Source organism: Corvus moneduloides, chromosome 13 (assembly GCF_009650955.1).
Source record: "Corvus moneduloides isolate bCorMon1 chromosome 13, bCorMon1.pri, whole genome shotgun sequence".
Taxonomy (NCBI): Eukaryota; Metazoa; Chordata; class Aves; order Passeriformes; family Corvidae; genus Corvus; species Corvus moneduloides.
The window spans coordinates 10,866,478-10,888,437 of NC_045488.1; the positions used below are offsets into that span (position 1 = coordinate 10,866,478).

General features: G+C 45.0%; 1 protein-coding gene, 1 long non-coding RNA gene and 1 other non-coding gene across 9 annotated transcripts in view; 1 reads left to right on the forward strand and 2 right to left on the reverse strand.

Moving 5' to 3' along the window:
* DENND4A (DENN domain containing 4A) overlaps window positions 1–1,822 on the reverse strand; it is a 49,221-nt gene extending 47,399 nt beyond the window's left edge. For 5 of the 7 annotated variants that reach the window (XM_032123076.1, XM_032123072.1, XM_032123071.1 and 2 more), the window contains exon 1: window positions 1,208–1,391. The gene's annotated coding sequence lies outside the window, so the exon portion shown is untranslated. Of the gene's footprint in view, window positions 1–1,207; window positions 1,392–1,746 lie in introns of those variants that run through there. The other 2 variants (XM_032123075.1, XM_032123077.1) reach the window with 2 other exon arrangements.
* LOC116450503 lies at window positions 385–12,027 on the forward strand. The gene is made up of 4 exons (XR_004242811.1): window positions 385–626; window positions 2,527–2,652; window positions 6,092–6,296; window positions 11,889–12,027. It is a non-coding gene; the product is annotated as an uncharacterized LOC116450503 (long non-coding RNA).
* Window positions 12,028–21,679: 9,652 nt separating this feature from the next.
* On the reverse strand, window positions 21,680–21,751 carry TRNAQ-CUG. The gene has a single exon. It is a non-coding gene; the product is annotated as a tRNA-Gln (tRNA).
* Window positions 21,752–21,960: the final 209 nt, after the last annotated feature.

Here is a 21,960-nt window from a genome sequence, read left to right on the forward strand (position 1 = left end):
AGTTTTAAAAAAACTTATAGATTCCTCAATACTCTAAAAGCAAGATGAAGTTTCACCAGTACTCTAAATATATGACTTAAAAAAAAAGAGAAAAAGCAAGGGACTCTTACAAAGTAAGACTTGCATGCTAGACACACAAACCAGAAATAATCCATTTACTCCCCCTCGACCTTCCTTGGCTAGACTAACTCAATTAGTTTCCCTAAACCACCAGACACTTGCCAAGATTAAATATTTGCGTGTAATCATTCAAAAAGTGAAATACTATGTACTGTAATGTAACACTTTTTCGGAAACCTCCAGTTGAGCAACAGTTCCAGAAAAAATTGTGAAATGAAGTAAAAAGCTGTCCAGAACACCACACTTCCACTCAGTTAATTAAAAAAAATGATGTTCCAGAACTAGGCAGCAAGTCAAGACCCCATTTTTAGCAAAGGAGAAGCGGCACATTTTTAAATGCAGCCTGTTTGAAATAACTTCAAAATAACAACCATCATTGGGAAGTTATTGAATACCATCATCCCCTGGCCAGCAACTTGTGCTACACGCAGACCTCATGACAGAGCGACGATAAAAATGCCAAGGCTGATTTTTACCACTGTGTCCAGCGCGCCACATTAATCCAGGTATAGGGTAAGCCAGGCCACCGAAGGGAAAGTCGGGACAGAAACGCGCACCGTGGGGCTGAGCACCACTGGGCAATTCCGGCTGACGCAGCGGTGCTGCGCGGAAAAACCGCACATGGATTTGGGGGACACGCTCACACACGCGGATCGGGGAAACGCGCACACTCGGGGATTTGGGGAGCGTACACACACACGCGAATTCGGGAACACGCACACACCCCGGCCCGCCGGCGTGCAGCCCGTACAACATGGCAGGTCGGCGGCGAGGGCTCGGCCAGCCCCGGGCCCCGCAGCCCGGGGAGCCCCTTGGGCCCGGCCGGGGCTGGCGGGAGCCTCGAGCCGACGAGCACAAGGAGAAAGGAGAAAGTTTTCCCCCCTCCCACCGCGGCCCAGCAGAAAGTTACCGCCGCCCCCGCGCCGCCTCAGTCCCCGGCCCGCGAGCGCCGGCCTCCCCGCCTCCGCTGACAGTCCCGCGCCCCTTCCCCGCCGGCCCCGGAACGCGGCAGTACCCGACCCGCGGCATCGCCTTGGAGAACCCCCCGGTCCGCGCCCCGCAGCGGTGACAGCCCCGCCGCCCTCACCTCAAGCGGGAGCCGCACTCCCCGGGGCGAGGAGCGGGCAGTGAAGGGGGTTCGGGAGGCAGCGCACTCGGTGCCCGCGCCCTTATCTCATCCCAGCGGAGCCCAGCTCGCCCCCGCCGCCTCCCGCCGTGTGGGCGGCTCAAGCGGGATCCCCCCTCCCCTCCGCCGCCATCTTGGCTGTCACGGGGCGGGGGAGGTGGGCGGCGACCCGTGATCGCGGCGGGGCGGGCGCGCGGGACGGTGCCCGCCAGGTCCCGCTGCTCCTGAGGGGGAGGCGGCCGTGCCCCGCCGCCCATCGGGTCCGTTCTGAGCGTTCCCCTTCGCACCGCGGGTCCGCCGCTCCTGCCTTCCCCCTCACGGAACGCGGCTCCGAGCCGTGAAGGCGGGGAGCGGGGCGCCCTCAGTGAAAGCGCGTAAAACAGTGCACAGACCATGGGCTCGACTCTGCCTCCCCCCCACCTCAGCCTTTTAATCCAGACAGCATCTTTAATTTAAACAGAAATTAATCTCCGGCCCAAATAGGCCGGGATTTGGCTCACCTGCGGCGCCCGTCGCCTGGACCCGGAGGAAGTGCCGGCTGTCTGGAAAACAAGAGATGAGAAAATCGAGGGATTTTCTGCAGGCTTGATGTAACCCGCAGCAGGCTGTTGCATCAAAGGCTAGAAAAAGAACCCGAGACAAAAATAATCTTTTAAGAGCGTGCAGCTAAGATTAGTGCAGCGTGTCAAGATGTTGCTGAGCGCAACAGAACGAGTCCTCTTGCCTGTACCGACACAGAAATAAATACTACTTTTCTGGCACCTTGTCTACTGCAACCCTGAGTCTCCAAATTTTATACCGAAGTACTGTTTAGGGATAGGCTCCAACCATACAATTTTGAGTTTGAATTCAGGCTTACCTCAGTTTTGGATGTTTGGCTGGAGGGTTTAGATGTGGCTTGTTATAAAATCCATAAAATTCATATGAAGTTCTGAATTTGTAAATACTGTGCATTTATAAAAACTGAACTGTAAATAGATTATGTTCAAAGCTACTCTCTTGGTTTACCTCATCCCTCTGAAAATCTGACCAAATAGGAGAATATAAAACCAAAAAAGTATAAAATAACACTGTTTGTCCCCACATGCCTTTATTATTTAGATTGCTTACAGCAGAAATGCTGCTCCTCGTGCCCTCATATAGGAAATGTGGTGGCTGACACAAGCTGGTGTCTACCTGGACAGGAGCACTCATATGCAAGCCTGGACATGCAGGCACAGCTCTGCACTGCCAGGGTTGATATTTGGAAGCTGAGTCTGTCTCGTTTTTTTTCTCAACAGGCAGCAAACCGAGTAAGGAATGTGTCAGGGAGTACAAGAATATTGCTCATTCCTTGTGTTTCCACCTGAAATGCATTTCTAGCCACACCCATAAAGAACGTGGTTCTCCCGACAGTACGCAGTGGGGTAAGTGAGAGACCAAGAACCCAGAATCTCACTAGTCACTGCAGCAAGATGCTCTGTGTCCTGTAGCATGTCCTTAAATTATTTTGTGTGCTGGTAGAAACTTTTCTAAATCAATTTCCGATATATTTTAATCTTGGAAATGCTTTTCAAATAAATAGCAATAATGAAGTCCATCTTCTGGCTAGTGTTAGTAATTTTTGATATGCAAACTGTTCTGTGTTCTCTGCCCTTGCTCATTTTTCATGTAGGCATAAATTTCATGTAGGCTTCAGCGTTAACATCCAAGATTAATGGGTCTGTTCCTGTTTCTAAGAGTATTGTTACAGCTGCCTGTATACTGAGCAAAATCCCTGCACTGATGTATGAATAGCTCTCTTTGCAGGGTTTAAGTTCATAGCCATTAAAATATTCTAGACTATTTCTAAAGGAAACTCATTTTAGAGAAACAAATACTCTGGCATTTTTCATACTTTTCAGCTCTTTTATAAGTAAAACTTTGGGTAGATGTCTTTGTTTTGCTGTCAATTTGTTTCCCTCCACCATTTCTGTCCTTCTAGGACTATCTGCATTTAATTACATATTGTGTCAATGTCAACAAATTGCGGTCAGGGACAGGGATCTCTCTCTGCAAGGCTTGATGCAAACACCAAAGTAGTTTCTGCCCAATCCTGCCATCACAGCTAACAGTGCTTATCTCTGTCCTGTCTTTCTTGTTCCTACATCTCCCCCCCTTCCCACCCTGTTCCATCAAGCCTCTGCTGCTTTCTCTCCCTGACCTACCTGCTGCTCATGCTCTTGGCTGTGGCATACTTTCTTCCCCACCAGCACATTTAATTGCAATGTTCCATTTCATTATTAGCTTGTCACCACTTTTATCAAGTCACCTTTCCTAACAAATCTCGCCACGAAGCTTTCCTGCATAGCTTGTCATCAATTTTCCACTTTAAGACTCTTCTAAAGCCACCTGTGAAAGGGCCTATGAAAAATTGTGACTATAGTGCTGTATTTATTTGTGAATAAAGAGCAGCATCAGTGAATAGTGCTACTGTACAGTCAGAGACAGATTTACTGTGTGCCCAGCTCCTGCCAGGCTCATTGCACAGAGATGTGTCTATGTGTCAGTCAGACAAAGCCTTTCCCTTCCCAGGGATTTTCGGGATCTCTGAGCAAGGAGCTCTACTTGCACATGAAGACCCCAGCCCAAGATCATTAAGTCACTGAAGTTTACTTATTAATTCCAGTTGGTGTTGGATCAGATTCTTGTTGTGCATAGTAAGCTAATTACACAAATTAACAATTGCATGTAGTGCAGTGGGCAGGCACCAAGCACGCTTAATGTGGGATTCTGCTGCCTCTCAAGTGCAGGGCGGAGCCCTGGCAGCCAGATTTAGCCTCCCCTGGAGTGCAGCCAGAGAGACACGCAGGCTTTCTATGGACCAGCAACCACAGAATGATTTTTTTCCATGTTACAACCCCAAATTTCTAGCTTGTGGCACTGAAGTAATTTTCAAAGTCTGGTTTAGCTTATTTTAAGTGCATTTTACACATGGGTAAACTCAAGCAAAGCAGAAGACAAGTGGCAGATGGTCAGTGACAGAGCCAGGACTAAAGTGGAGAACTTTGCTGTCCCAGGACATGATTTTAAGAGACTTTGTCCCAGGATTGTGAGCTTTGACGATTTATAATTCATGGGGCTTCAGCAGTGCTTTTAAAAAAAAAAAAAAAGGCAGCTATCACTATTCCCAGTTTTTCCTGGCAGAGACTGGCTTCCGTAGGCAAAACAATTTTAGTTCAGTTTCTTAAGTGTGCAGTTTGGGACTTAATCTGTTCGGTTTCTCACCAGTTTTATGCCTTTTGAACTCGCTTGGCTGTGCTGTGTGCGCTGCTCGTCTACCTCTACGAGGGGAAGGATGAGCCTCCAAGAGAACCCAACAGAGTACCTTTCAAATAGACCTATCTGTAACCTTGGTAAAAATAACTATGAAGATAATGGATAATTATAAACTCCATAACTGGCAAAACAAGTCTCTGCATTTCAGAAGATGAATTGCCTTACCCTGTCCAGTAACCCACTTTACGGTGCAGTAATGGATCTGCATCCGGAGGGTTATGCAGTGAAATGGAGCCTTTGGCAAGCTGGAATCACACTGGAAACGAAGTAACGTCTTCATGGACTTTTTCATATATGCATATTTGAAAATCTGGAACTTATCCCTTTTGACATAAAGAGACTGTCCCTGCTTGGAAGGATTAAGTTCTAGGAGAGATTTTGAAATAAATAAAGTATTTAAATATTATGGTGCAGCAGTACAACAGTGCGGTCAACTCTTCCTTTTACTGATTCAAATATAGTATTTCTGAAAAGCTTTTACACTCCAGGGAAACTACTGGCTATAAATTATAAAAGGAAATAGAATAGCATATATATATTAAAAACAAAAAAAGAAAATATTTTTTAGCCCCTTCTCTAGGTAAAGTAATTAAAAGCAGCTAAAAATATGGGGAAATGAAGCAAATACGAGCCCTGATCCACAGGCCACTGAACTCAGCAGAAGCACTGGAGTCATGTGTGTCGTGAATTACAATTCACAAATGCAAATAAAGAATGTTACTGTATATGTGTAAGGATAAAGTCTAATTGTCTAATTGCAGTATCTAGGCATTCCACTTGGATAAAATGAGCAGATTTTTTCTCCAGCAGGTAGAGTTTCTCGTCAAGCATGTATTGCCAATATTTATGGGAGAGTTTCTGGTCCCAAAAGCACAGAAATGCTGGGAAACAAAAAGGAAAGAGAATGTACCCAAGGAGGAGATCCAGCTGCTTCCAAGTCATTTTCATAAATAAAAATCTGGTGCAAACTTATTACAATTTCCCTTTCCAGTGCTGATTTGCTTCCTCAAGATTTCAGAGTGTGCATCTAAGGACTTAGGCTGCACGTTGTAAAGTTTCCCTCAGCAACTGCTAAAATTATTCACAAGGCACTGCAGCATGGCAGCAGCTATCAGCTTTCGAATGGTAAGAGACTCAGGGGATGGCCTTTGGTGCTAGGGAGAAAGAAAACAGTTAAGTTGTGCTTGGCTGTGTTGCTGCGGGTCGGTGTGTCAAGCAATGATGCCATCCATACCTCTTCTGTCATTAGTCAGCAATCAGCGTGTACAGTTTGGACAAATATTTGCAGCTCATTTTGTGAGCATGGGACAGCAGAAGTGTTGCTTGAGGATGGCTCAAATCCTAATGCATCTACCAAAGCCAGCTGGCTGGCTGTGCCAACACTAACCTGGTTTAAGTATTGCTGTCATCAGTAAAGCCAGATAACAAAAGCTTCTCTTTGTGGAGTAATATCAGGAAGGAAATTGTGCATGCAGATTCGCCAGCAAAAATAACAGTCTGGGGCTGTAAATGTACACACTGATACTGCTGGTTTGTTGCTATTTTCAGCAGCTCCTGTTCCCTCAGGGGTGAGAGAAGGACTTAACTGCTATCCCTGCTGTTCATGAATCAGCCTTAAATGTTCCATGTGGATGCCTGCTCTTTGGCCCATCTGGGGGTGATTTCTGCAAACAGCGGTTTTCCTCTGAATCAGTATCCAATTCATCACCAGAGCCACACCACGTGATACTGTGGGTATCTCCTCTCGCATCAGGTAAAAAACAACTTTCCTTCACTAGAGATCTCTAGTGAAGAGTTCCTTATTATTTGCACTTTTATTCATCTTTGAATCATGCCCAGGCTTTGCAATTGTATTCCACATAGCTAAACCTTCACCACCATTTTACCTGACTGGGATACTTCAGACTCTAAACTCTTGTGTAGTCCTACTGTTCAAGGTTTTTGTATTTTGTTCTAGAGATTGCTTATATCATGGTGGGTGAAGTATATCTATCACTTAACCACTTCTCAGGAGTACTATTAGGCTTAATTAATGTTTGTAGAACACTACTGAGATTCTCAAGAGAAGCAGCTATAGAAGTGCAAAGGATTATAATTAATTTAAAACTAATTTTTGAGTAAATGGCTAACAACACTTAAGCTGAGATTCTCCAAGTAAAACTCATTTATTTGATTCTTAGACAAAAATTTTCTGAAGTCTGGGTTCCATTTACTACTACCACTGTAGGATACACTTTGATTTTTACTGTCCTTCTATATCCTTTGATATATCCAGGCACACAATACACCTTGTTTTAGTTCAGGAAATACTGCCCAACATATGTAAGTCAAGTTAAAATAAAACTAACAAAGTAACTAAATTAACAAACTGAAAGACAATCCCCAGCACCATTTGCCTTTATATAATAAGTGTTTGAACCATAAAGCCTGTAATTAATATTATGGAATAATTTCCATATTTATTTATAAGGCATCTCATTTACATAAATAGTCATTATCTGGAAATAAAACCAGATCATTAAAATTCTGAAAACTGATTGAGATCAGTCAAGATGTACCAAAGAGATTTGCTAGACTATGTTTGAAACTCTTCTGAGACAAAATCTCTTCTCCCAAACAAGCTTAAACAGGACTCTGCTGTGGAAATCCAAGCAGTGCTTCATGCACATTACATCATCAAACAGAACGGTTATTTTGTACGGTGAGAAAACGTTGGGTCACTCTTCTCACTAACTGTCATGGAGAGTTTCCAAGGAAATGCATCTGACACATCTGCACTGAAAATCTCACCCAGATTGTAGCTGAAGTTCTCCTAACACAGATTTCTGCTTTTCCGAGATTCTACAGCATGTCAAAATACTTTTCAAAATACTAATTTCTTTCAAAGTACTTTCAATGCTTACAGTATCTTCAATACTTTCAAAGTCTTGCATCTAGTCAGAGAACACTTCATGCAGACAAAAAGAGAAGAAATTGTGTTTCTATTTGCAAGCTGTATTCATCACTCCTCAGTTATTTGCTAGAAAGTTACAGGTATTTAAAATTATGTTCTTGTCACAAAGAATGCATCTCTGGCCCTGCTGTCAGTGCTTCTGCCTTTCAAGATCCAGGGTGCTCACTATTCAATTTTTTTCTAGATAGAAATAAACTCACCATTCTTTTTAAAAAGCTGCAACTACAGAACATACTTTTTAAAATTTTCAATTGCCCTGAAAAGTCAGACCTGAGTCTGCCCTTTTTCAGTGTGAGATACATCTTTGAAGTGTAAGTGTAAGTCCAGAGTAAGGCAGCACACCACGACCTACCCTGTTTGGATTATTTCCTTACTAATTCCTAGAGAATGGAAGTTGGCTTGAGTACTGAGTCATGAGGATTTGATCTCAATACAGATATTTTTAGTATCTGTTATTTTATCTTTGGTACTTTTAAAATCTGTATCACTGCTCAACTCCTCTCCTAATTATCTGAAATTCCTTTCTTCTGTAACTGCTCTGGAATGTGCCCTTCTATTATTACAAATACTGGCTCTATTAGATTGAGTCCTAACTGCTCATCCATCGATTTGGTTAGGTAAGAGTGCCCTTGTTTAAAGCCTGAGCGAGCAACTGCTGAGAAACCAGCAAAACAGCAACAACATTAAATCTCATGGTGAGTCACTGGGAATGTAGGTCAGCCCAGGCTCTGCCCTTTGCTGAGCTCTCAGAGGGTTGGCTCCAGGTTACCTGAAGGAGCCCCAACTCCAACAGACCCCCCCCAAATTGTGTTTGTGTTCCTTTGCCATACAGCACTGACACTTCCATGGGGGAGTTTACACGAGATGAACACTTTCTTAGCAACTGATCCACAACCAAGAGCTGAGAAAGGATATAAGAGAAAACACAAACCAAATCACCTTGAGAGTAAAAGACAAAACCTGTTTGTTTAACCCAATTTGTGTCAAATAATATTATAGATCCACTCAATCTCAGCCACTTGAGGCTCAAAATCAATGTGCTAAGAGCAGAAGGGGGATAGTGATGTATCTGCTGATTTGTACCTGGGGGAGATCCTCTCTTTCAACAGTCAGGGGCTCCTCATAATGAGGTAGGCAGAGGGAAGTTGTGAATTGATTATTAATTAAACTGCTTGATCACCTCCTTGGAAAATGTATGACCAAATGTTGATGCACAGAAAGTAATTTATGTAACCAAGCTAGAATTTGACTTATAATACAGTACAAAACTACCTTAATAAATGGCAATTTTAAAAAATCACAGACTGACTCTTGATACAAAAAAAAGAGAGTACTTCCAGTATAAATAATGAGATGGGAGGAAATGTCCTTGGCAAGTCAATTTGTTCCATGCTGCTGATGGTTCCTGTTAGTGACAAGGATTTTTTTCAAGAACGAAACAATGGAAAACAGATGCAAAAGCGTTTACCAGAAGGCCAGGCAATGGCAGCTTTTCCAAAATGTCAAGTGTGCAGAGTAGAGTCAATTTAAAAGAGAATTAATTATTTAAACTGAATTAATGTGTCTACAATGAAGCCCTGTTAAACCATCTCATCCATCCTGCTTCCAACTGTGCTACCATGTACGGTTGAAGTCTAAATACTGTGACCTCAATTTTCAAACTCTTCAGACAAAAGCTCTCCTACCCAGTCACAGTACCAGTACATTGTTTTTTTAATATATTTACTGCATCTCTTCCAGGAACTCACCAACAGAATTGTGCTCACCTTCTCTACATTCCCAGCTCATACAAATTTGATCTCTGGGTCCCCTTTTTCCCTCTTTTCCTCTTTCATCTTTGTACTTCTTATGGTGTTTTCCCAGATGCTTCAGGCAGTTTCTATTGCCGCATTCTTCAGATCATCCTTTGCCTGCAAGTCTGCCCTTTGCATGAAGTCCTCATATCTTAATTTCAACAACTTTTCTCTTTTGTTTCATGCATTGCTTTGTTGTTCCTTGCCTTTGGGGACAGGAAGGTGACTGAATTTTAGGCCTCCAGCTTTCGTATGGGAGCTCATATTCTCAAAAGAAAGTCCACACCTACTTCCCCTGGAACCAACTGTCCCAAAGGGCTTCAGTTCCTCCTGGGCCATGCGTCATGATGTTGCAATGCAGAGAATATCACCCCTAGAAGGAATACTCTGTGCCCATTGTTTGCATTTCCAGGTTAACATGGATTTGCAATGGTATTGACAATTTAAAAGTGCAATAATGGTTACCTAGTGCTCTTTTTCCTGGATAGTGTTACATGAAATGTGGCAAACACCAACAGAGCCACTGTTCCTCTGAAACCTTTTGTTTCCCATGGGAATATCTATAACCATGTCTACCAGTGATAAGTCAAAGCTGTAACTTTTGGTTCCCAGTTTCAACATGGGCAAAGGAACCTTTCCAAATCCATCCTTTTCTGCTACCCTTAAAGCAAAACATCTGGGCTAGAATTTACATAAAGTAAATTCCTTTATTTCTTCTATTTCATGGAGGAAAAGAACTTCCATCTATTAAGCAATGAACTTAATTGCCCTGCATCTCAACTGTATTGGAAATGCATAATAATATAAATGCATCAGTGTAAAAATCAGTCTCTAAGCTATCTCAAAGCTCTAGAATAGATGGAGCTCTGCTTTAACACTTGCCTATAGTCATTCATATTAAAGTTTTAATTTACAGGAGCTCATAATGAATAAAAACAGGAATTAAAACAGCTGAGGTGCAAGAAAAAAGGATTCGTGGCAGTGATATTTAAATTGACAGTTAAAAACTCTTCTTGAGCATTTTCAAGGCCTTGGAGAAATACAGTTGGTTGCAGATACTATTCTTTATTTCATGGTGTACTAGAAACAATGTATAAAACATGAGCACACTGAGGCCAGACAAACATCTTCACTGCAGAAGTGTATTTCTTAAGTTATTTTATACACTGTCATTTTCTTGTCATGTGAGGGGAACATCTAATGTACATATGGAAAATTTTGACCGAGTTCTTGGAAACCATAATATTTTCTTGATCATTCATAACCAAATACATAAAGAACTCTTCAGCGTATCACTATTGCACAGCTTGTATGAGATCTCCATAGCTACCCTTGGCACAACAAGCACAAAACCCAAGTGCCTTTGCAAGGCTGATAAGCAGACAGGAAGCAAGTGAACATCTGCTACAGTTTTAGATGGTTTTGCCTTCAGCAACCGCTGAAAAATGTCAGGCTCTGCATTCCACGTCCTGCTCGCTTGGCCTTTGACACCACCAGCTGTTGGACAGGAGACGTAAAATGTTGTACCTACAGAAAGGGAGGTGCATTATTTTCTAAAGGACCATTGGGATATTTAATGGTTTTTTTTTTTCCCATTCTCTGATGACTGGAAGCACTGGATAGCAGAATCTGGATATGGAGTTACTTCCTGAAAGTCAACCACTTCCTATTTAACAATTTTTTTTTCTGATGCTCTGTTTTCCTTTCCAAACCTGCTTTGTTTTGTTTTGTTCTGTTTTAAACACCAAAAACAATTGCACCATATACTGAATAGTAATTATATTAATCATAATCATTGTAAGGAAGCCATGTGCTTCCCTGGAACAGGGCTGGGGCTTCCAGCCCAGGCAATCTGTCTTCTTGGACCATAACAGCATTTCTATAGCACGGACAGCCAAGTTATACAAAATAAGTATCAAATGGTTTAGAGCAAACCCTTTCTTTGTTTAAAGAAAGAGCTGTTGAACATGTTTTATAAAGGAGCTCAGCCAAATAGTGCAGATTCTCTGCTTGCGTGTGTGGAGAAAATATCTGCTCCAGATAGCTCAGCAGTTCTCCACCACCACAGTATTTTCATTTGCATGGAAAACTACTAACAGAGAACAACTGACAGCAGCATATTTTTAGGATATTGAGGCCCATGCATCTTTATGTACTTCCTCTGAGATTGTAATTTTGTCTAGGAGATTGCAACAGTTGTGATGAAATAGGATTTAGCCATGTGTGGTAGGTCCTATGGCTCTGACCCAATGAGATGAAAAGGAGGTTCAGAGTAACAAGAAAGAGGAAGACACTACTCCAGAGTTATATAAGTGTAACTGAGAGGAGAATTTTGCCCAGAAATTCTATGTTCTATGCTTTGGAGTTGTATACTTTTTTTAATGTATTCTATTCTTAAACTGCAGTGGATGCTGTTTTGCCAGAAAAGAAATTAAACACAAAGATGACTTCAAATATTTGGAGGAGTCATGTTGACACTCAAAATATAGAAGCATCAAGTAACTGTCCTAGTGAGATCATAAAAGCAGAGACACAGTGATCAAAAAATCAAATACAGGACTCTTACTCCATTCCTAATACAAGTTATTTCTCTTTTTAGGACCAGGAGCCTACCTGGCACAGAGATGTTCCCATAGTCTACTCTGGGATATGCCCAGCCCGTGCCCTGGAGGGATCTCTGCTGAGATAAGAGATTTCGTAATCGCCCAGCAGGACTCCCTGGAAAGGCAACCTCTTCTATGGTCACGGCGAGAAAAGACAGACCCACAATCCCTTAGGAGACCCTATGCAGATCCTTTGTAACCCATTGGCCTTCACCCACCCCCTGTATCCCTATAAAAGCTAGGCCTCTGTCCCTGTGACAGAGAGCTCTCATCCCTGGCTTTCCCCTTCGCTGGAGGGGACCAACAATAAAGCTTCCTTCCGTGCGGAACCAGCCACACGAGCCTCTCGTCTCTCTCTGGTCTGGCTTGGCCTGGAGGCTGCCCTGCAGAGCTGAGCTGGAATCACGAGCTGATAATCACTAAAGAGCTGACAGCCTCTGCACAGGCCCTCCTGGCCAGCAGCTGAGGGAAGACACCGGGCCTCAGGAAAGCGATTCTTTTTGGGACCATCCCCCAGACCGGTCACCTCCTCCTGGGTCAGAGCTGCTGACCCCATCACCAGCTGTAATAGTCTACAAATACAGTAGCTGAGTACCTGAGGTGAGTACTTTGCCAGTATTTATTTAGTTAAATATAGGAATGGTCATAGAGACAGTGGATTTAAGCCTTGAGACTGACAAATGACTGACTCGGGTTATTATTGTATAATGGAATCATAGAATCCCAGAATAGTTTGGGTTGGAAGAGACTTTAAAGATCATCCAGATCCAACCCCCTGCCATGGGCAGGGACACCTTACAGAGGGCAGATCATGTTACTCCAAGCCCCTCCAGCCTGGCCTTGGACACTTCCAGGGATGGGGCAGCCACAGCTTCTCTGGACAACCTGTGCCAGGGTCTCACTCCACTCACAGGGAAGAATTCCTTCCCAATATCCCATTTAACCCTGCCCTCTGTCAGTGGGAAGCCATTCCTCCTTGTCTTGTCCCTCCAGGCCCTTGTACAAAGTCCTTCTCCAACTCTGTTGGAGCCCCTTTAGGCACTAGAAGGGGCTCTAAGGTCTCCCCAGAGCCTTCTCTTCTCCAGGCTGAATACCCCCAGCTCTCCCAGCCTGGCTCCAGAGCAGAGGGGCTCCAATCCTCAGAGCATCTCCATGGCTTCCTCTGGACTTGCTCCAGCAGCTCCAAATCCTTCTGATGTTGTTCCCCAGGGCTGGAGGCAGGTCTGCAGGTGGGGTGTCACCTGAGTGAGGCAGAGAGGCAGAATCTCCCCCTCACCTGCTGCCCTTGCTGTGGGATGAACCCAGGATATGGTGCCTTTCTGGGCTGCTCTCTACACTATTGCCTTCTGCATTTCACAGGGAACTGAATTTTTTAAACTATATTAATACTAGAATAATTAAATATCTGCCTTGAACTGTGTGCACATTGCATTTAACCAGCCTGGAAGCAGGCCAAATCTTGAAGCAATTTTTAGAAGAATTGTGGAGTCAATACATCAATCCCATTAATTTGGTGTTAGAGGAAACAAAAGTGTACCTGTCTGAAACGTGCATTCCCTGAAGAGAAGTACTAAAATAGGCATCTTCTGTGTCCCTGCCTTCCCTGTGTCCTCCAAACATTAGAAATCAGGGTGTGTTGGGTTGACCCTGAGTTGATGGACAGTCTTTAAGACCAATTACGCTTCTCACAATTTACATATTTAAACCACACAGAAAGGCGGGACTTCCCCTTTTTGGTTGGAGCTCGCCTGCTGGAAGGTTGGGGGGCTCCGAGCCTCCCGGCCCCGCTGGGCCGGGCTGAGGCCACTGCCCCTTTCCCCCTTTCTCAGCACCACGGCACGGACCCTGGGTCGCTGGGGGGAACTGTCCCAGAGCCGCAGGCAGCTCAAACCAGCCATGGACTGCTCACAGCTAAACCCATCCAGCGCGGCTTCTGGGGACAGGCGGGTCCCTCTCCTCTCCATGCGGAGCCGGCGGAGCCAGCGGGAGCCGGCAGAGCCTCCTGTCTGCAGCCAGCACACTTCGTGCTGAACTGAAGAGGACACCGTGCAGCCAGCAGCACAAAGGGAGCGAGGCTTTCCCCACCGTAAAGCCTGAACGGGAGCACTGTTCAACATGGCGGCGTCAGAGTCAGAGAGAAAGAGAAGTGAGTCCCGTGGGACGGAGCTGAGCATGGCGACGGGGGAAAAGAGGGCGGTGCCGCGATTCTGGCGCGCAGCTTAAAAGAAACCTTCTTGCATGCCGTGGTAAGAAACTGTAATACCACAAACTGCTTGTCTCTTTAATCCGTCTGAAGAACATGGGGGGATGGAGTATCCTCGTGTGCCTGTGAAGTTTGTGAAGAGTGCCTATGCCAGGCTATATAGAAGTAGTGAGAGGCTGTTAGAGACTTGTGGCGAAGAAAAGCCTCTGTGTGCAGGCCAAAAGAACTTATCCTTAAAAAGATGAATAACCCCATGTGATGGCCCATGTTTTGTAGTATGAATGAACTGTGAAATTCTTCATGGGAGAGATGTTCTACACACAGCAGACTGTTTGTTTCCGGGCGGGTCTGCTGTTGGTGGCAGTTTGGGAACCACGTGCAACTGAAGGAAAACCTTTTCTTCCTTAAGCATAAGAGAAAGACTTTTCAAGAACTGCAACACTGACTAACATCCCATGTTCTGTTATCCCTTGTGTGAGCTGGATAAAAGGAGAGAAGTGCTGGAAAGAGGGGGGGGGGGGGGAATTTACTTTAATTTTGTTTTGTTGTTTTCTCTTTACTTTTAATTCTGTTAGTAATAATGCTCTTTCATTGTACTGCAACTGTTTAAGGTTTGTGCCTGCTTTGCTTTTCTCCTAATTCTTATCTCACAGAAGAAAAATAAGTAAATAATGGATATTTTGAATCAAAACCACTACATTTAATTGGTGTTTCTGCCCGGTTTCGAACTCAACCCACTACACAGGGTTAGAATGAGGGAAACCCAGACTGACTCCAAAATACAATGAAACAACTTCTATTAACCCAGTGTTCTGGACAAGTTACACAAAAACTCTGCCAAATCCAAGCCATCCCAAGCTCTACCCCATCCACTGCACTGAGTTCCTTGTTTCTCCCCTAATGCTCCAGTCCCTCCCAAATACACCTCCATTCCAGGGCTGAGAATATCTAGGCAAGCTGAGGTGAAACTCCAGTCTGTCACAGCCACAAGCTTTAATTCTGCACAGCAGTGAGACAATATTAGTGACTAATCCCAATCGAGAACACATCTTAAACCAGCCAAAGTTCTGGATCAATCCAAGCTCCGTAAAATACGCTGTTCTGCAAGCATCTTGCACATCTTGCTCACTGCACAGCTGGCTGCTGAGCAAATTCTTGTCTCAGGTGGTTTGCTCAAGCGCACGAAACATATTTTTAGCATCCCAAAGGTGTGAGTACTCCCAGAGCTGAGTGCAACCTGGCTATCAGCAGGTTTCCAGAGGAAGGAGCAGGAAAGAGGCAATGGGTGATGAGATTACCCCCCCACAAAAGGAGACTTCTCCTTGTAATATCAACACATCTTTTCAGTCTCTCATTGTGACTGTTTGTGTTTTCATCAGATTTTCCATTTGCTCCTTCAGCTACGGGACCAGATGGCTCCCACACATTATGCTCTGAATCATGGCAAGGCTCGAGGTGTTTGTTGGGTGTCACAGCAAACACAAGCGCCGGACCAGGTTAAATTCCCTCACAGCCAGCATATAGTACACCCTGCACAGGGGTGGGACTGGAGCAGGTACCTACAGATGCACTCTTGGAAGACCCGAGTATCCTTTTCTTCCTGCAGGTAGTCAGGAAAAGGTCTGCCATACCTTGAGCACAGATAGCAGGGAAGAAAGGCAGTGCAGTAACACATGGCAGAGGACAGATGCTCAGCACTTCCCATGATGCGCAATGCCTGATGGCAAGGAGTCCTGGTGGGCCAAGGACAGGAGGCTCTTGTTTCACCTCTGATTTCCCCTTGCAGTTTGTGATTAAACTGGTGCTGACACCTTGCCCAGTGCCTATTTGCACAGCCAATAGCCCCAGGCAGGACTTCTGGCCATGAAGCACCTACTGGAAGAGGAGACAATCTCGTTGTTTGAGAGCATCTCTGCCTCTGGCATTTGTTAAATAGAAAACAAAACTGATTTTCTCCTCACTTGCCTTGCATAGATAGGGCAGCCCAGTGAAATGAGAGTGAACAGGAGGGATATTTGCAAATGCAGCAGCCCCTGTTTGGGAGGGCAAGGCTGGGAGGATTACACAGAATGTGATTTGGGCTTCAGTGACAAGACCATAAAAATCAACCTGCAGTTGTCCCTCACTGAAATACTGCATTTCTGAGCACTGAAAACCACTGGAATAATGAAAGATGCTTTTTCAATACCTAGGAGATATCTGAGGCTCAGTGCAAGTAACAAAGAGGCAGATGAGGGATGTCCTGGATAGCACAATTGATATGGTGTGTGCGCTCCAGGTCACGCCACGGAGGAGCAGCCAAGCAGCTGGAGACTGTCCAATGGCCACACTCCACCCCAAGTATTTTCTGAGATGAGAAAATTATCCTTTGGTTGCTTTTCAGCTTGCTTTTCTTGGTATGTATTTACATGCCCTCCCTGTTGGGAGTGACAGGACACCTTGTGAGCATGTGCTGTGACAGGATCTGGCAAGCAGCGGGACACCCGTCAGGGATGGGGACAGTGACCAGGAATGTCACAACTGCAGCCTGTGCAGAGCAGCTCTGATGAAGCTTAACGTGTGTTGCCACCACCTTTGAGGTCAGCATTGGCCTCGCTTTAGCAGTCCTATAAATAGATGCCCAAAGTTGACTGAAAAGAGGATTTGGCTCGGCTGGATCTTGTTTAGCATTCCCAAGAGAGGAAGGCAGATTCTTTTCCCTTTTTCTCTTCTAGTGTGTAACCTTGAGTTGGTCTCTGTGGGAAACATTAATGGCATTTGCCAAAAGCGCTGCCGCTGTGAGCCGGATGTCCTGCTGTGTCACACAAACCACACGTACACATCTTTTCAACCTGCAAACCCAGACCTAATTCCACTAAAGCCTCAAACTAATTCCTTACTGGCAAAACTAGGGAAAAACCCAAGCACTCCTTGATCCTAATTGCTTGAAAACAGTAGGACACCTAGTGGATTTATAGGGAATATCTTTGGGACGATCAGCAACATTTTGTCATTTTCTTGGCAAAACCAACTGTGCATATATTTATAGAGGAATCACTGAAATATCAGGGTTTCTATTTAATAAATTAATATTGTAATAGCTGTTGCAGCCTCCAGTTTGCCTGAAGAAGTTATTGCAACCTATAGAAAACCCAAAGAGTATGTTTGAATGACTTGAAAAAAAAAATTATGGAAAACTGGATAGTTCCCAAGGTCTGGGAACAGGAGGAAGGGTATTCTGCCAGATCAAAGCCATCCCAGTTGTTCCATCTGACAGCTCTCTAATGATCTTAATGAGAAAAGTTTTACAGTCTCAGCTTGGCTCCCAGTACCACTGTGCATCTCCCCAACAACGTGGCCATGCTGAGCACAGCCAGCCAGCCCCGCCGGTTGTTTCAGCAGAGAATGACTTGGCCACAGAGCCCAAACTGCTTCCTCATTCCCCAGGGCTGATCTTTTGAATCCAAATTAGAAGATGATGGGCCACGTGATAACGCCTGCGCTGATGTCTCTGCATTTGCCTGGTACCAACTCCAACATCAAGCAAATTTTGACCCTAGATAGGAAATAAACCCCTCTGGCAGAGTGTGTAAGAGGAAGAAGATTTTGAACGATGATTCTATATATCTTCGGCAGCAATTGTCCCGGGGCTGCCACAGTTATCTTGCTAGTGTGTCTCTGGAGGCAGCAGGGACAAAGAGATGAGTGTTGAGTCCAAAATGCATTCAGGAAACTGATGACTTCATTTTGACAGTCATCACAAGGAACACGAAGTCATTGAGTCTTGCACTCAATTCCTGTTCCCAAAACACACTGAAAACTTTCCTTCCTTTCTGATTACCATAATATTGTCCTAGTGAAAAATGTCTCCAGAAGATGGTTAATTTTTCTGTTCCCTTCCCACTCTTTCTGCAGTGCTGCAGGGATCCCTGAAGAACAGCAAAACCAGACTGAGATTCGATTTTGGATATAAAATGTGTTCAGATTCAGGCCTTTTTTTATTTCAACTTCAAGGTTAGGAAAGGAAAGGCTAATTTAGAAATTAATTTTGATTTGGTCTATTTCTTCTTATACCTTTTCTTCTTAGAGCTGTAGAAATCAGAAAGGACATAGCAAGTGATGGAATGCAAATAAGTCATCAACAGAAAAATTCCTATTGACTCCATGTATTTCCATTATTCCTACCTGTGGCATAGAATTACCTGAAAAATAGAATCCTTGTACATTGTAGACCCTTTAAATTGGTCTAGGGTTTTAAAAAAGTGGTTGTTTTTTTTAATTGCAGTGGATGGATTTTATATTTGAAGGGTTTTTTTCTGCTGACATGTCAAACTGGGGGTAGTGCGTGCTAGGAGTACGCTTTTCTCTAATTTAGCAGCTAGGTTGGAAAGCTTGAATTATCTCTGCATAATTGCAATGATTCATGGATTGTTAGGAAATTGCAAAGTATTGATTGAGTTTTCCCCTTAGGAAATATTTCTCCTCTGATAAAACAGAGTTCTGGGGCTCTGCTTTTGTCCTTCCTGCTTTCTGCCCTGGGGAAGCCAGGGCCTGCTTTTATCTGGGAAATAGGAATTTGGGTCAACGGCCCTTCAAGGACAATTTTGAATTACTGTGATTTCCAATTCCAAATCTTCTCTGAGCTTTGCAAAGAGATGGGCTTGGCAAAGTGTGAACAGGGATTTCAGAGCCAGAAAAGCTGGGACCAGCAGCAAATAATGGCCATCCCTGTTTCACATTCTGCCATTTCCATGTCAAATACCACCAGTGTACTCTGCAAAGACACCTTGACCTTGTTGTGGGAATGCCACAACCTTCAAAGATGGTGGTAAATTTTCTACTTTATTAGGCCAGGATTACTCTTGGGGATCTCAGGAAATGGTGGAAGGAGGGAAGTGGAGAATGAAATGAGGATTGGGTGCAGGGAGAGCTTGATGCACATTGCCTGGGGCTGGGCAGCTGAGAGCTGGGAGCCCTGACACACATCTGCACATTAATGGTGCTGGGCCCTTTTTGGCAGCTGCTCTATGATTTTCCAGAACAGACCCATAAATACGCAGTTATGAGTGTGACCTCTGCTTCTTTTCTTCGCTAAATTGAACATCCAAGGCCCAGCTGAGTATCATTCCTTGTCTCTGCTCCAGTTGCTTGGGACGTGCTGCCTCTGCAAATGGTTCTGCCTAAGTTAGGAATTATGAGAGCGCTCTAATTCAAGGTTTGCCATGAATTTAGTGTTCCCGCAAGGATGACACTAATGGCAATTAATGCAGCAGAAATGCCAGTGCCGAGTGACTGTTCTCACATTAAAAGCTGTCACTTGGAGAGCGCACGGTCTCTGTTATTCCAGGCCTGACCTCTGCTTTCTGGCCGTGTTTCCTGTGCACGGCCGGTGTCCCAGGCCATCCCATCACTGCAGCAACTCGCTCTGGGAGGGGACACAGAGAAAGAGCAGAGCAGCCCAAACCAGACTGTGCTGACAGTGAAATTTCCTGAGGGTTTGGATATTCTCATTTGGGGCTTGAACAGCAACAAAATTAACCCAGGACTGAACAGGGTGTAAGACTTTAATTTCTGGAGCTCCTTGCTAGTTCAACGGTCTCCTCATGTCCTGCTCTGTTGATTCCTGTTTAGACACAGACCTCTTTCTGCTGTTTTCAATACCTAGGAGATATCTGAGATATTCTTGGTGAAGATATTCTTCACCATGAAGAATCTGTTTTAAAATGATCAATTGCATTTAAACAGGCTTAGATAGAAGTAGTCCCTGCTGCTGCTCGACTCCATGACAATCTGCACAAATTTTGATGTTTTGGTAAAAATCATTGGTAAAAATGCCTCTGCTTTATAATGGCTGAAGTTCAAGAAATGACAGTGGTGCAGCAATATGGGAACTGTGATTTTTACCTCAGTCAGAAGAGCCACTGTCCTCACCCTGTACCCTAAAGTCTTGCATAAGGTAAGCCAGTTCTAGATGAGGAACGTCTGCAATTAGGTGCAAGAGGAAGTAAAGCTTGCATACATGAAAAATGTAAATAAAGGGTGTTTCTAGGCTCACAAACAAAATCCAAAGTGTGAAAAGGAGAACAGGTCTTACAGGAGGATAACTAAAAATACTTCATCTGTGTTCTTTTAAGATGTTTTAGCGCTAATAGCAATTCTGGAGGATGAAACCAGGTCTGAGAAACATCAAGTGAAAATTAATAGCTTTTTAACAACAAAGTTCAATGGGCAAGTGCAAATAGGACATGAGATGGAAACCTGAGCTCCTGAATTATAAATATACCCAGCCTCTACACAGACAAGTATCTGCTATCCATTTGATGTACTAGTCAATGCCAGAGGATTAAGAAAGGTGGCAGGAGCGGGATGAGCATTTTCAGGCTCAAGGTTTTGTGGGTTCTGGGTTTTTCTGGAGATAAAAAGAATGAATCCAAAGACAACACAGACTCCTACAGACCTCCTGCTACTAAGCTACCCCCTGTGAGGAGCCGGAGGTGCAGGGCACATAAGAGGCTGGCAGCAGGATATGGGTGAGCCCAGACCATGATGCTCTCAATGCTCCAGTCTCACCCGATGCTCCTGGAGAGCCTCTGCCGGCAGCACCGTACTCCTGTGGCGTGACACACTGTGGTCGCACATCAGGTGTCTTTGTTATTAATGTTTTGTTTTCCTCACTCAGAAGCTCTGAGGCAGCGTGAACTATTTATTTTTAAACACAGAGGATCACGTTCTGGCTCGTTACAGTTCCAGCAGACAGTAACTGATGCACAGCCCTGCTGTTGATGCCTGGGGGTTACTTTCACACACAGGAATGATGACACAGCCACTGACTGCAGTGATGGCAAACACACTGCTGCTGAAGGCAGGCTGGTGGGAAAAGAGAGGTTTTAAGGGATTCGGTTTAATCATCTGGACACAAGTGCTATTTTTATCCTCAGTTGTTTAGATGTCAAGCCTGCACCAGGAGAAGCTGACTACAAAGTTGGTGTCTCCCATGGCACAGGAGCAGACAAGGGGAACTGGACCATCTTTTGGGAAGAGAGAAGCAGGGTAGGCAAGGATGGCAGTGGGAAAGGGGCCTGTGCTCATGGCCTCTGAACCTCATGAGCTGAAAGGGCTTGTTGGCATCTCTGATACCTCCACCACAAGCTCCATTGGTTTCACATGCCCCTCTCAGCTCAGTTCACAGGAGGGATCTGTGAGACCTTGGGGGGGCTTCCCACCAACCCACCCCGAGCTCTCCTGTGCTTGTGGGTGCCTTTGGGGTGAGGCCAGTGCCTGCCCATGGAGGCAGGAGAAGGGCACCCACATCATGCCAAGGGTTAAGGTTGGTGGGCACCAGGCAAAAGGTGAGGTGAGGTTATCACACTGTGTGTGAAGAGGCCCAAAGAGCTCAGAGTGTGCCCATCCATCACTTGGGAAAGGAGGCTTGGGGAGCTTGGATGGCACATGCCTGGATATTGTTTGGGTACAGGAGTCCGGGGAGCTCAGTGTGTCCATTCACCATTTAGGCACAGGGACTCGGGCAGCTCAGAGAATGCCCGGGGATCGTTTGGACACAAAGACTCGAAAAGGAAAAAAACGAAAGAAGGAAAGAAAATATACAGGTTCCACCGAGATTTGAACTCGGATCGCTGGATTCAGAGTCCAGAGTGCTAACCATTACACCATGGAACCACTCTGCCAGCAACCTCTCCCGGCCACCCTTAGTCCCTTTCACAGCACTCCCGCCGCAGCGCGCCACCCCCTCCAGGGGGTGCCGGGGGGTGTCGGTGCTCGGGGGCCCTGAGGGGCGGGCGGGACCCCCTCTCGCTTTAACCCCGGCGAGGGCGCGGCCGCAGCGCTGCCCCGGGCGCGGTCGTGCGGCGGCGCCGCTGCCCCGGAAG